Here is a 13,027-nt window from a genome sequence, read left to right on the forward strand (position 1 = left end):
GTTAGATCCTGTCCAGCACAGAATCCAAGACAGCTGTTACCATGGGGGGGTGGGTGTGCGCGTGTGCGCGTGTGCGTGCGTGTGTGTGTGTGTGTGTGTCTGTGAGCATGTATCAAAAGTGATATGTTGCTGACAAAAAAAGCAAAGAAGGGAATTGACAGTTGGTAATGACTGCCAGACTCATGATATAACAATATTCCAATGGCCAGGCAAACAAAGGGAGGCATCAGAAACTTGATTCCACTAATTATACATAGATACTGTACATGCAAGAGTCAATGGATGAACCTTGTGGTCATTCTGGATAATACTTGACATCACAAACGCTGCTGAGAGTAGTATTATGCTTATCTTTGAAGTGTGCCAAACCACCAAGCTACGTAGAAGTCCCTTTCCACTTACACATTTCTGTACGGCTGAACATGTACTAACTGTGAAGCAGAGCTAAGAAAAAAATCCTGATTGAGATTTGTCGAAGTAGGCTGTAAATTCAGGTTTTTCATCCAATTTCAAATAGTATGTGGCAGGGGCAAAGGAAAGGCTGTTACAGCTGTTAGTTCCAGACTGCTCATAACAGCATGGATTGAGACCTCTCTAATCAATGGAAACAGAGAATGTCCTTCAGACTGCCGGCTTTTGGGGTTAGCTCCAGTTCAGTAACTTAATCTCATGAGAAAGAATCCCCAGTTATCCACTTCCCTCATTCATTCTGTGTAAAACACAAAAATATTCACAATTTCCAGAGCTTTCCCTCCCCCACTCCTCTCACACAAAACCCAGTTCTTGTTTTGAGTGTCAGTGGGCTCATTGAGATTTCAGAAGGCCAACAGCTTTGCGAGGCCAAAGGGATTCCACAATCGACTTCATTGATATACGATTTCCGCAGCCCAGCCATGAGTTGGCATTATATTAACCTGCCTTTAAGAAACATTGAACTGAAAGCATCCTGACCTAACACCCAAGCAAACTCCCCTAAAGACTAATCCCAAAATTCACTCTGACAAAAAAAACTATCTCTCATTCACCACACCATGTAAAAACATGTCACCCATATGTACCTACGCAATCGCACCAGAGGGTTTTTGTTAGTGTCTTAAAACTTGAAATCTTCCAGTGTTAACAATTTTTTCATCACACCTGCTTAGTTTGTTCTTTGCTTCTCCCATAGCTGAGTTTCAGACAGAAAGAGGTTGTACTGACACAAAGCAGAGGGATTCATTTGTGGTGCCAAACCATTACGTCACATCCAGGACCGTTGAGGATAGAGATTATTGTAACCTGCCAGGATGGGTGAAATAAGTTTTCTGGAGTTTGCCTGGAACCTGAATGCCTTTAGCTCCGACCAAGGAACAAAGCATTTCTTGTTGCCTCTGTAACATGCTGTTAGAAGTAAAGTGTTTTATCTTGACCCTCTTAAGGATCCGCCTCAATTTTTGCCTAAAATGACATACTCAAATCTAACTGCTCAGGCCTTGAAGCAAGGATATGCATATTCTTGGTACCATTAGGAAGGAAACACTTTGAAGTTTGTGAATATGTGAAAGGAATGTAGGAGAATAGAAGCCCAGGTGCAATTTAGATTTTTGCCACTAGATGCAGCAGTGTATGGAAAATAATCCTGCAGCAATAGGAAATTTGGATTTTAATGTGGCTTATAATTAATTTACATTTTTGTAGGGGTTGATACATTTTTTGTAAGGGAAAATCCTGTCTGAAATTTCAGAGTTAAAATAACAAACTTCAGAAGCTTTTTTAAGCCTTAAATACACTACAAGTTTGAAATGTACTTAATTGCAGGAATGTTCTCCTGCAACAGGATGATCAAATTAAGATACTACAGCTGTATGACATTGACTGCTAATAACTAAGCTAATTAATGTATGAACTACTCATTCATGCTTTTAGCACACTAAATTATGCAGACACTAATAATACCCACACCTACACAATGTCTACACATTTTTTTGCTTAAAGGAGTTGTTCATTATTTTACAACTTGATGTTAGATGTCACCCTGAAAGGAGTCTATAAGCCAAGAGAAACTGTAATCTATGGTTGAGCTTTCTTTAAACAGCACCAACAAACTTCAGCTAACCTAAGCCACCACAAGCTAACATTCAAGTGGAAGTGATGTGAGGATGCTTAATAATAAATTGTCCAAATCACCTGAAATCAATTAAACTCAAATCAAATTGTATTAGTCACATGCGCCGGTGTAGACCTTACAGTGAAATGCTTACTTACGAGCCCCTAACCAACAGTGCAGTTTAAAAAAAAATATGGATAAGAATAAGAGATAAAAGTAACAAGTAATTAAAGAGCAGCAGCAAAAAATAACAATATATACAGGGGGTTGCCGGTACAGAGTCAATGTGCGGGGGCACCGGTAAGTTGAGGTAATATGTACATGCAGAGTTATTAAAGTGACTATGCATAGATGACAACAACGATTGGCAGTGGTGTGGGGAGGGGGGGCAATGCAAATAGTCTGGGTAGCCATTTGACTAGATGTTCTGGAGTCTTATGGCTTGGGGGTAGAAGCTGTTTATAAGCCTCTTGGACCTAGACTTGGCTCTCCGGTACCGCTTGCCGTGCCGTAGCAGAGAGAACAGTCTATGACTAGGGTGGCTGGAGTCTATGACAATTCTTAGGACCTTCCTCTGACACCGCCTGGTATAGAGGTCCTGGATGGCAGGAAGCTTGGCCCCAGTGATGTACTGGGCCGTTTGTACTACCCTCTGTAGTGCCTTGCGGTCGGAGGCTGAGCAGTTGCCATACCAGGCAGTGATGCAACCAGTCAGGATTTTCTCGATGGTGCAGCTGTAGAACCTTTTGAGGATCTGAGGACCCATGCTAAATCTTTTCAGTCTCCTGAAGGGGAATAGGCTTTGTCGTGCCCTCTTCACGACTGTCTTGGTGTACTTGGACCATGATAGTTTGTTGGTGATGTGGACACCAAGGAACTTGAATGTGGGCATGCTCGGTCCTCCTTTTCCTGTAGTCCACATTCATCTCCTTTGTCTTGATCACGTTGAGGGAGAGGTTGTTGTCCTGGCACCACACGGCCAGGTCTCTGACCTCCTCTCTTTCGGCTGCCTCGTTGTTGTTGGTGATCAGGCCTACCACTGTTGTGTCATCGGCAATTTAATGATGGTGTTGAGGTCGTGCCTGGCCATGCAGTCATGAGTGAACATGGAGTAAAGGAGGGGGCTGAGCACGCACCTCTGAGGGGCCCCTGTGTTGAGGATTACCTACCCTTACTACCAGGGGGCGGCCCGTCAAGAAGTCCAGGATCCAGTTGCAGAGAGAGGTGTTTAGTCCCAGGGTCCTTAGCTTATTGATGAACTTTGAGGGCACTATGGTGTTGAATGCTGAGCTGTAGTCAATGAATAGCATTCTCACATAGGTGTTCCTTTTGTCCAGGTGGGAAAGGACAGTGTGGAGTGCAATAGAGATTGCATCATCTGTGGATCTGTTGGGGCGGTATGCAAATTGGAGTGGGTCTAGGGTTTCTGGGATGATGGTGTTAGTGTGAGCCATGACCAGCCTTTCAAAGCACTTCATGGCTACAGATGTGAGTGCTACGGGTCAGTAGTCATTTAGACAGGTTACCTTAGTGTTCTTGGGCACAGGCACTATGGTGGTCTGCTTAAAACAAGTTGGTATTACAGACTCGGACAGGGAGAAGTTGAAAATGTCAGTGAAGACACTTGCCAGTTGGTCAGTGCATGCTCGCAGTACACGTCCTGGTAATCCATCTGGCCCTGCGGCCTTGTGAATGTTGACCTGTTTAAAGGTCTTACTCACATCGGCTGCGGAGAGTGTTATCACACAGTCTTCCGGTACAGCTGGTGTTCTCATGCATGTTTCAGTTTTATTTTCCTTGAAGCAAGCATAGAAGTAGTTTCGCTCGTCTGGTAGGCTCGTGTCACTGGGCAGCTCTCGGATTTGCTTCCCTTTGTAGTCTGTAATAGTTTGCAAGCCCTGCCAAATCCGATGAGCGTCAGAGCCGGTGTAGTACGACTCGATCTTCGTCCTGTATTGACACTTTGCCTGTTTAATGGTTCGTCGGAGTGCATAGCGGGATTTCTTATCAGCTTCCGGGTTAGTCCTGCTCCTTGAAAGCGGCAGCTCTAGCATTTAGCTCAGTGCGGATGCTGCCTGTAATCCATGGCTTCTGGTTGGGGTATGTACGGTCACTGTGGGGATGACATCATCGATGCCCTTATTGATGAAGCTGATGACAGATGTGGTGTACTCGTCAATGCCATTGGAGGAATCGCGGATCATATTCCTGTCTGTGATAGCAAAACAGTCCTGTAGCTTAGTATTTGTTTCATCTGACCACGTTTTAATTGATCTAGTCACTGGTGCTTCCTGAAGATGGAGGATGGAATTATGGTCAGATTTTCCAAAATGGAGGGGGAGCATTGTATGCGTCTCTGTATGTGTAGTATAGGTGGTCCAGAGTTATTTTCCCTCTGGTTGCACATTTAACTAGCTGATAGAAATTTGTAAAACTGATTTAAGTTTCCCTGCATTAAAGTCCCCACCTACTAGAAGCGCAGACTCCGGGTGAGCGTTTTCTGGTTTGCTTATGGCGGAATACAACTCATTCAGTGCTATCTTAGTGTCAACTTCTGACTGAGGTGGTATGTAAAACAGCTACGAAGAATACAGATGAGAACTCTCTCGGTAGGTAGTGTGGCCTACATCTTATCATGATATACTCTACCTCAGGCGAGCAATAGCTCAAGACTTCCTTAGATATAGTGCACCAGCTGTTATTTACAAAAATACATAGTCCGCCGCCCCTTGTCTTACCAGACGCTGCTGTTCTATCCTGCTGGTACATTGTATAAGCAGCCAGCTGTAAGTTGATATTGTCGTCATTCAGTCACGACTCCGTGAAGCATACGATGTTGCAGATTGTAATGTCCTGTTGGTTGTCTTCCACGTAACATTTTATTGTCCAAAGATTGCGCGTTTGATAGGAGAATTGAGGGAAGTGGGGGTTTATTTGATCGCCTTCGAATTCTCAGAAGGCAGCCCGCTCTCCGACCCCTCTTTCACCGCCTCCTCTTCACGCAGATCACGGGGGTCGGGGCCTGTTCCCGAGGGAGCCGTATATCCTCTGCCTCGGGCTCGTCAGAGTCGTGAAAGAAGAAAAAGGATTCTGCTAGTCCACAGTGAGTAATCACAGTCCTGATGTCTAGAAGTTATTTTTGGTCATAAGAGACAAAATAAGTACAAAAATAAGTTACAAACAACGCTGATAAACAAAAAAAAAACACAATCGGTTGGGGGCACATAAAACGTCTGCCTTCTGCTCCGGCGCCATCTTACTTAACTCAACTCCATATTTGGTTTGATGCTACTTAAAGATGATTTGGCCATAAAAAAAAACATGCTCAATGCACTTCCATTGCTTATTAGCTTGTGGTGGCTACAGTTAGCTGTAGTGGCTGTTTAATGAAACTGAAACATGGATTACAGTTTCTCCTGGCACACAGACTACTTTCAGGGTGAGGAACCATCTAACGTCAAGTTGTAAAATATTGAACTATTCATTTAAAACTTCTTATGGCTGCAATCCCGGTAACGGGATCGATATGACAACAGCCGGTGAAAGTGCAGGGCGCCAAATTCAAACAACAGAAATCTCATAATTAAAATTCCTCAAACATACATGTGTCTTATACCATTTTAAAGGTAGTCTTGTTGTTAATCCCACCAAAGTGTCCGATTTCAAATAGGCTTTTCAGCGAAAGCACCACAAACGATTATGTTAGGTCACCACCAACTCAAAGAAAAATTCTGCCATTTTTCCAGCCAAAGAGAGGAGTCACAAAAAGCACAAATAGAGATAAAATGCATCACTAACCTTTGATGATCTTCATCAGATGACACTCATAGGACTTCATATTACACAATACACGTGTCTCACAGTTGAAGTGTACCTATGATAAATATTACAGACCTCTACATGCTTTGTAAGTAGGAAAACCTGCAAAATCGGCAGTGTATCAAATACTTGTTCTCCCCACTGTATATGTCTTGTTCGATTAAGTTCATATTTATATCCAAAAACCGTTTAAATTGGCGCCATGTTCAGAAATGCCTCCAAAATATCCGAAGAAATTGCAGAGAGCCACGTCAAATAACAGAAATACTCATCATAAACTTTGATGAAAGATACACGTTTTACATAGAATTAAAGATACACTTGTTCTTAATGCAACCACTGTGTCAGATTTCAAAAAGCTTTACGGCAAAACACAATATTCAATAATCTGAAAACAGCGTTCAGCCACAAAAGCAAGCCATACAGTTACCCGCCCAAATTGTGCATTCAACAAAACTCATAAAAAGCATTATTTATCTTCACTTACCTTTGCTGATCTTCGTCGGAATGCACTCCCAGGACTCCCACTTCCACAATAAATTTTTGTTTTTTTTCTCTCTGTAATGTCCATCATTTATGTCCAAATAGCTATTTTTGTCACGTGTTTCGTATACAAATCCAACGTCAGGGAAGCGCGTTCACTAAAACCTGACGAAATGTCCAAAAGTTCCATAACAGTCCGTAGAAACATGTCAAACGATGTATTAAATCAATCTTTAGAATGTTTTTAACATAAATCTTGAATAACGTTCCAACCGGAGAATTACATTGACTTCAGATGAGCGATGGAACGGAGCTCCCTCTGATGTGAACGCGCATGGTCAAAGAATGGTCACCTCATGGCAGACCTGACTAATTCTCCTCTCATCCGGCCCCCCTTCACAGTAGAGTCATCAGACAAAGTTCTACAGACTGTTGACATCTAGTGGAAGTCGTAGGAAGTGAAAACTCATCCATATCTCGCTGTGATTTCAATGGGAGCTTGGTTGAAAATCTACCCGCCTCAGAATTTCCACTTCCTGTTTGGATTTTTTCTCAGGTTTTTGCCTGCCATATGAGTTCTGTTATACTCACAGACATAATTCAAACAGTTTTAGAAACTTAAGAGTGTTTTCTATCCAATACTAATAATATGCATATATTAGCAACTATGACTGAGGAGCAGGCCGTTTACTCTGGGCACCTCTGTGCACCTTTCATCCAAGCTACTCAATACTGCCCCTGCAGCCATAAGAAGTTAATGAAAATATTCCACCTTGCTCTGAAACAGCCACATCCCATGTGAGTATTACAGTATATCACTGGAAAGCTAGCTACAATGATATCAGAACTAGATGGTGAGAATGCCGATGTCTAGTCCAGGCCTGGAGGGTCTAGTACTACTACATCACACCAGTACTCTTATCTCCTGAGACATCTTTACCCAGAGAGTATTTTAAACTTCAGCTAACAGCATGATTCAGAGGTATACCAGGTGCATGACCTTAGGGTTAGTGAAATCTACTACCAAGCACACTCAGTCAAAAAAAGTCAGACAAAGAAACACACACATACACACACTCATGCACACACATACACGCATATACACACACACTTTCTATCTTTCTCTTCTCAGTCGTCTAAAGACGACGATCTTATTTCAAGGCTTATCCGAAAACTCAAGCATTTTAATTCAACCTGTGTAGTTCTTCCTTGGTTCTTGAGTTGACAAAAACTGCTGATGATCTAGTGTCTGCTCAGGTGTAGGCCAACATCTTAAACCAAGGTTCATCTCCAGTGTGATGCCTTACCCTCTGCTTGTTCATTCTTTGTTCCATGCATTCCATTCTAAGCAATTACTGGTTACGAGCTAACTTCAAGAGATAAGTGAAATCTGAAATTATATTTCACTTATTACAGATCAGTTGACCTTTGTACCATGGTAATAATCTATTTAATATGCTATATTTGGAAGAAATATAAATTCTTATTGGATTTTCCCTCATTAACCTTTAGTTCATTATTTAATGTGTCACAGGTCAAAGGGCATTGTAATCTCTCTCAGTGGACATGTACTTGATCAGCAGGCCTCCTGGTCAGCAAACTGCATTGTTCTATTTTTCCTGCCTGTTTCAGAGAGAGGTGTGAAATCATTGCATGTCTCAAAGGGGAGGCTTCCCCCAACAAAGTAGTGGAACCCACCCGCTCAATTGTTCTCCGCATGATCATATAAAAAGATTCAGGAAGTGTTGTGTTTTTTAATTGTTGTTGTTGTTGGTGTTTTTCCTCTCATGAACAATGCACTTCCGGCACAAGGTCCCATAACTGCTCACCGCTCCCCGCTCCGCGCACCTTCACCCCTCACCCCGCCCATGCTATCTCCTTTTCCTCATCTGGCCCAGGCCCACCCCCACATCCACATCCCATTGTCTGGGTTGTGGCAGCACGCGCAGGACCAGGGCCAGCCCAAACATACTCATCTCATTCTCTGGAGGACTGCCAACATCTTCCCAAAAAGGTGACCTTCCAAATCAATTAAACAATTGTGTTGTACTTATAGACTACATAACTAAGTTTACTTTTTTGTTCACTCGGTTAATAAGAATAACTGAAGACAAATTAACTTACAATGTGTGAAGCTGTCTCAAATACATCTGTCTGTGGTGTGTGTGTGTGTGTGTGTGTGTGTGTGTGTGTGTGTGTGTGTGTGTGTGTGTGTGTGTGTGTGTGTGTGTGTGTGTGTGTGTGTGTGTGTGTGTGTGTGTGTGTGTGTGTGTGTGTGTGTGTGTGTGTGTGTGTGTGTGTGAGAGAGAGAGATCCATAATATAGTCCCTAAGGTGGGCTGCCAAGTGTGTGTGTTTGTCACTGTCCCCTGTTAGGAAGGAGGGTTGGAGTGTTTTCTCCGGACTAACCCCCTTTGGCCAAGGAAGTGCTCCTCTGTATCTGCCTCTTTGTGGCGCACTAATCGAGCCTTCCTGTCATCCGGCAGCATGGTCCCAGTGCAGGGTGCACAGCGTGAGCCAGATCCACTCTTGCGCTCCAGGGGAAGTTCTGGGATCAGCAGATAACAGCCCAGCGCTCACATCTGACATGCAGTCGGTACAGGACGGTCTCTCTCTCTCTCTCTCTCTCTCTCTCTCTCTCTCTCTCTCTCTCTCTCTCTCTCTCTCTCTCTCTCTCTCTCTCTCTCTCTCTCTCTCTCTCTCTCTCTCTCTCTCTCTCTCTCTCTGTCTCTCTCTCTCTCTCTCTGTCTCTCTGTCTCTCTCTCTGTCTCTCTATGACACACAAACATATACACTGGTGCTATATCTTTCTAACATGTACCACTAGCTCTTAAAGCGCTGAACCACATGTATTTCAGAGGTCTATTGTGATGTTATATTAATTTATTATTATTGGGAGAGAATTACACAAAGATTCAGGATGTAATGTCTTCACAGTTATCTAAATAATCCAAGAGCGTGTCATAAAAGTGCTCTGATTGCAAGAAGGGGACCATTGAAAAATAGATCAGGAAAGCTCACAGCGCTCAAAGTACTCCAACGTTACGTCACTTGTGGAATCACCATCTCAGATTGTGTAGCCTTTAGGTTTCACTCAGAATAGCTCCTAGAATGCACCTCCTGGCCCCCCTCCCCTTCTCTGGTACCATGTCTGGCGGGGAGTGGCGAGCCAGTAATTAGAACAGACTGATATCCCTCCCACCTGAATCCCTTTACTCCTTTGTGGTCCATCCTGCACACGGTACAACTCTATTCAAATCTATCTGTGAAAAGTGGCCTCCCAGGACTCATAGTCTAATATTTAAAGTCTTTTTGAAAGAATCTCTGCGGGTGCCTCTTTTTAGCTGTTTAAATATTAAGGTTATTCAGGCATTTATGGATTTGTCAGGGGGGATTCTTCAAGGACTTCACTACTCAGAATGGTACAGGCATCAAATTGAATATAGGACAGCCTCACAAATTGTCCCTCTCCATTGTCTCCTGTTTAAGTGATTAAATGTGTGCATTTATCGTTATAAAAAGCTCTTGTATTTCAGTGAAGGAATAATTCTACTAGTCTCTTCATTGGTACACATTCAAGCAACAAGGACATAAACTTGCAATAAGCAGCATTCATTGAGGGAAAAATTGATTGACTATGTTTCTAACACTGAGGCTTTTATAAACGTAAATTGTCTGCATTCTTTCATTTTCAGAAAGAGATACTACACCAGTCACAGTCTCACACTGCATGTCAACCTGTTTTTGTGCTAGCATTTTCATGCCTTTTTTAGAGAGAGAAAGAACTATATATCCTTCTCTTTCTAAAGAACAATCACCCAGAAACATCTTCCTAGTGTCATTATGCCTCTTCCCCTTCTCTGTACACCTTCGAAAATGTCAGGCAGGAATGCATTTCACATGAACAGATATCACAGCTGGAGAATGGATGGAGGACATTTTTTCACCTTAGTGTGTATTTCTACTAAGAAGATTTGTAGGACAAATTGTGACATTAATCTGTCTCTGTGAATGAAAGGTGGAGGAAATATACACCCAGTGTGCAATGGACATTAGACCGGTGGAAATCTGTCCTTTGGTTTGATGAGTCCAAATTTGAGATTTTTGGTTCCAACCGCCGTGTCTTTGTGAGACGCAGAGTAGGTGAACGGATGATCTCTGCGTGTGGTTCCCACCGTGAAGCATGGAGGAGTAGGTGTGATTATGTGGGGGTGCTTTGCTGGTGACACTGTCAGTGATTTATTTACAATTCAAGGCACACTTAACCAGCATGGCTACCACAGCATTCTGCAGCGATACGCCATCCCATCTGGTTTGGGCTTAGTGGGACTATAATTTTTTTTTCCAACAAGACAATGACCCAACACACCTCCAGGCTGTGTAAGGGCTATTTGACCAAGAAGGAGAGTGATGGAGTGCTGCATCAGATGACCTGGCCTCCACAATCCCCCGACCTCAACCCAATTGAGATGGTTCGGGATGAGTTGGACTGCAGAGTGAAAGAAAAGCAGCCAACAAGTGCTCAGCATATGTGGGAACTCCTTCAAGACTGTAGCAAAAGTATTCCAGGTGAAGCTGGTTGAGAGAATGCCAAGAGTGTCCAAAGGGCCTGAGCTACATGGCCTGAGCTACAGGCAGTTAGATTTGGGTATGTCATTTTAGGCAATTTTTATTTTTTTAAGTGGCGGATTCTTAATTAACAAGAAATTTGTGGAGTGGTTGAAAAATGAGTTTTAATGACTCCAACCTAAGTGTATTTAAACTTCCGACTTCAACTGTAAAAACCGAGCTCACAGACCTCTTTCTTTAAAGGCAAATATTTATTACTCAGGAGTGCCCGGCGATCTGGAGGCAGTCACATCGAGGGGCTGTAAATGTCATCTTCCTTTTGACACAGCGGTAACAAATGAGTCAAGGCTCCAGTGACATGAGAGATCCTTGGCCTCCTCTTCCTCTGTGTGGGCAGCTGGAGGGCTAACATCACTGTGTTTGTTCTATAGGTTAAAGCTAGAATCCTCAGTTGGTAAATACATTTTTGGACTTATAAATTAATGATATATATCCATTGATTCTTGGAGAATATAAATTATGAATGCCTAATGCTTAGTTCAAATGTCATACACCATTAGAACCCAAAATTCATGGTTGTTTTACTACAATGGTTGTAAATATTGTAAACATAAACAAACTCTGTATAGTCTCAACACATGGTTAAACTACCATTTTGATACCTTGGATATCTTGGTCAATTCTGGCACCCATAGCTCTCTCTATGAATTTGAGAGTGGTTACATTTCTCCAGCCCCATCCCTCAGCTTTTTACCGAAACACAGGCGGGGTGACCGCTTTGTTATTGTTTCAATAAAGGATTAGCCCTTTAAGGATAAGGAAATTACTTTATATCTCAAGGGCATCATTCCAGCAGTGTATCTACACTTTGCAATTGATCGACCAGTTAAAGTAGCTTTAAGGAACTGCTATTGAAAATAAAGATATTCAATCCTAATATTCAATCAAACTGCTTTGCTAATTGATTTTGGGATTTAAACTGCATTGCATTTGTTGTTTTTGTAATGGTGGCTTCCTTTCAAGAGGTGAGTGGATTGCCAGATGTAACATGATAAGGAGGAAAAGGCAATTTGACATGTGTGGCATATTTCAAATTACCAGCCTATTTCATGCACTGCTGCCTGTCCAAGTTCAGGATGCGTCATGTCAAATAATAATGCAGTGATTCTGTGTACTTATTAGTCTGTTTACCTCAATGACAGGTTAAGGTGGAATATTCCCCCTTCCCATAAATTGATTGATAGAGATATTTTGAATTAATTAAGGAGTATAATTGCTAAAACGACTTCAGTATATTTTAAGTAGTTTCAGTATATGTTTGTTGTTATTGTTAGAGTGAGAGTATATGGGAGTCATTCTCACAATGCTGTGTGGAGAGTGTTTTGTACTGGGCTAGCGCCATGCTGCCGGGTGCATGGTTCTGACCTGGACCAGACAGAAAGGCTTCAATGGCGTAGCAGCACTGGCAACTGCCTCTCCCCGCCATTAATCAGACAGACAGAGTACTGTCTTCCCTCCAGATGGGGAGGTTCTCAAAAAATAAAATAAGCAGGATAATTCATTTTTATCGGCATTGGGAAATTAGATGAAGAGCCAACAATTAAATGAAAAATGTCACCTTTAGCTGGGCAATGGACTTACAATATATTAGTATACATGCGCATCCTTCCTGCATGAGAATGTATTGTATGTCATCAACTGGCGAGGAAATGAATGTAGGGAGGGCAGAAAGACACCACAGTTGGAGGTTAATGAATGATAAGCAGGGTGGTGCACTATGGGACACTGTAACAACGATTACCAGGGCCCAACTATGAAACAACCAGACTGTAAGTCTACAGTGCAAGGGCAAGTGGTGTGTCAATAGAACATCCTTCCCATGACTTATTCCATAATCATTCCTTATTACTGTTCAGGTTGTAGTGATTCAGAGATATCCTTCACAGATTCCTATACTTTGGAAGCAAGAGGGGGGTGTTCAAGGGTTGTATAACTAGGCTTACCGTAAGGGAGGAAACTCTGGCCTCACTAGCAGACATTTGTTTTGGGACAGAATCATTACAGGAAGAAT

Source organism: Salvelinus alpinus, chromosome 15 (assembly GCF_045679555.1).
Source record: "Salvelinus alpinus chromosome 15, SLU_Salpinus.1, whole genome shotgun sequence".
In the NCBI taxonomy this organism is placed as follows: Eukaryota; Metazoa; Chordata; class Actinopteri; order Salmoniformes; family Salmonidae; genus Salvelinus; species Salvelinus alpinus.